Source organism: Lutra lutra, chromosome 14 (genome assembly GCF_902655055.1).
Source record: "Lutra lutra chromosome 14, mLutLut1.2, whole genome shotgun sequence".
Classification (NCBI taxonomy): domain Eukaryota; kingdom Metazoa; phylum Chordata; class Mammalia; order Carnivora; family Mustelidae; genus Lutra; species Lutra lutra.
Genome location: NC_062291.1, coordinates 49993050 through 49996351, shown reverse-complemented (window position 1 = coordinate 49996351; position 3302 = coordinate 49993050).

The following is a 3302-nucleotide window of genomic DNA, read 5'->3' as shown; positions in this document are numbered from 1 at the left end:
CTGAAATATCTAGAGTTGGCAAAATCAGGAAAGAAAGCAGAGTGGAGGCTATTGTTCAATGGATATAGAGTTGTCGTTCCAGGGAGATGAACATTTGGGAAGGATATAGTGCTGCTAACTGTAAAACATAATGAATAGAATTCATACCATCAAATGATATACTTAAAAATAGATGAGGGGCACGTGGGTGGCTCAGTGGGTTAAGCCTCTGCCTTCAGCTCAGGTCATGATCCCAGGGTCTTGGGATCAAGCCCTGCAGTGGGCTCTCTGTTCAGCAGGGGGCCTGCTTCTCCTGCTCTGCTTGCCTCTCTGCCTACTTGTGATTTCTCTCTGTCAAATAAATAAATAAAATCTTTAAAAAATGGATGAAATGGCAAATTTTAGGTTACATATATTTTAACACAAAAGTAAATAATTCAGGAGATACATTCTCAATAAAAAGTAGGCCCCTTTTCTGGAAGAAATTATACCATAAGGAAAACCGTGTTTTACTTCTATACCCTCCTGCTTACTAACTGGGTGAACTTGGGCAAGTCACTTACCTTTTCTGAATCTTAGTTTTATCAGATATGATGTGGGTTGAATGATGGTTTGTAGAGGATTTTTCAAAAAGATTTTTCATTTATTTATTCGTTTAAGAGAGAGAGCATGAGCAGGGAATGGAGCAGAGGGGGAAGAAGATGGAGAGAGAATTTCAAGCAGACTCTGTGCTGAGCATGGATCCTGATGCTTGATCTCATGACCCTGAGATCATGACCTAAACCAAAACCAAGTGTCAGACACTTAACTGACTGAGCCACCCAGCCATCCAATGATGATTTGTAGAGGATTAAATGTGTAAATATTTCACAGACTTTCATTAATATAAATGATATATTGTCTGTGCAGATGATCCTCACTTTTGCAAGTAGGAAAGGTGGAATATTACTATAACCACTCTTTACTTCCTGTTTTCCTGTTTTAAACTTCTTCCTAATTTGCAATCTTTCTTTTCTTCTTATCGAGCCCACATGCAACCCAGCTTACACTGGAAGGGACTTATTGCCAAGATAAAATTTTTTGTCACTGACATCATGCAATGCATTACATTTGGTTGCTACTCCAAGGACCCACCCCATCTCCTCCACATTTCCAAAGTGGCTGCAGAACATTAGCTTGTCCTGATCCCAACTGGGGCCACCGAAGGAATTCTTTCTTGATGTGCTCCTGGTGAAGATTTATGACAAGTTTCTTATGGAGGTCAGGTAAATTGACCTCAAAATACCCTGTAGCCATAAGATTTTTTGATTCTTGTATTCTATATACCCTACTGAAGGAATGAGATATGATCCACTTCTCTCCCCATCTGTCCACCAATAAAATGAGGTTGACAAGGGCCCCAGGTGATTTCACATTTCCTTTAGTAGAAAATGAAATTCAGGTTTTTGTAGATACTGATCTTTATGACTTTTTTTTATGGAGCCTGAAAAGATCTGACCTATTATTTGGACTGAAATCTCCTGTGAACCACCTTCCCTCCAGGTCAGACATGTGGCATTCTTTCCTAACCATGCTCTGTTGGGGAAGCAAGAAAATAAGAATCGGGACACATTAGAAGTGCCTCCACCAGATTTGCCAGCTTGAGGAAGGCATGCAGGATCCCCAGTGGCCATGTGTTGCCCCAACCACTGTTACTTCTGCCCTCTTGGTCCTTCAGTCAAGCATTGTGGAAGGGGTCCCACATAGCCCACAACAGGGAGACAGTGTTTCCCTTCAGGCCTGTCTACCAGTTTAGAATCTCTATGTGACTATATCCATCCTCAGACCTGACTCAGTACTTCTTGTCCATCTGACTTTTCCTGTTTTTTTTTTTTTTTTTTTTTTTTTTTTTTTTTTCTCTCAGGTCCCTCCAACACAAAGTATCCAGAATGGAACTCCATCTTACCCCTAACTAGTTCTTCTCTGCCTTCCAGTAGCTCCTTTGATTTCACTCTGGTCTCTTCAAAACTATTCTCCACGTACTCTCCAGAGTAGTAATTGTAAAATTCAGATCACATTATGTCATTCTTCATCACCAACTCTTTCAATGGCTTCCCTGTTACAATAAATATTCTGCACCTGAAACTAATGTAACACTATATGTTAATTATATTTCAACTTAAAAAAGTTAAAAAATGAGAAATAAAAATCCAACTTCCTTCCAGAAAGCCAAGCTCTTGGGTGACCTGCCCCCCCACCAATTTCCAACACACAAAGTCACAGTGGTGGTATTTTGTTTTTTTGCCTCAGTGTCTTTTTCATACCATCCCTGCTGTCTGGATCCAGTTCCTGTATTCTTCACTTGTTTAATTAGTATTGTCTAACATTTCACTCCAAATGGTCCTCTGAAGTCTATTCCCTTAGCCCATCAGATACTGTTCTCTATTTCCATAACATTTTTGAAGAATCTTATCCCTGGATTTACCAGTTGTGTTGTAACTTTTTGTTTAAACGTCTGTCTCCTTAACTAGATTGTGAGTCTTGGAAGGCTTTGGCAATGTCATATTTAAATCATTTTATGCCCAGGGTCCAACACGAAGATTGACATGTCAAACTCTGCTAAATGAATGCGTGAATTGATGAATGATTACCTAGCTTAGCACTGCTTTTTCCCTCCTGGCTTTTCCTCACACCCCCTCTCCCCACTGGTTTACTCTGCAGATGGACCCGGGCCTCATTCATCTTTGTGACCCCCTGCCCATCTCCCTGCACAGCCATATGACAGGAAATCAACATATCTTTGCTGAATTGACAACGCAATTGCTTGTATTCGATGACATTTGGGAAAAGGAGTAGACAGAAATGAAGGCCAGCTAACCCATCTGTGCCCAGCAGAAAGAAAGGAGTAGAAAGATTTCCCACATGAGCCTTTTGGCTTCTTTCAGTTGAATCCATTCATTAAAGATTTATTGTGAAAGAAACTCAGGCCCTCTTAAAACTTTTCTTAGTCCTCAGTTTGGGCAGAGATCCTGGGTCTTACCTGCAGCACTCATCTTTCCCGTCTCCTCAGGAAGCAGATCTTTATGGCCTGAATGCCCGGTTTCCCTGCCCCAGGCCCTAGGGCAGATCCTGTAACACCGTCTCCAGATCGGTGCCTGGGAGTGGGAGTGTCATGCTGCCTAGCCTGGGGCTCTCACTATCCTCCCCCCACTAAAGCTTCATCAGATTCACTGCACTCAAACTTCTTTGCTCTCCTATTATTAACTAGAGTCTTGTAATAAACTACTTCTGTTATCTCATTTGATGTAATTGTTCCTAGGAACACCCTCACAAAGATAAAAGAT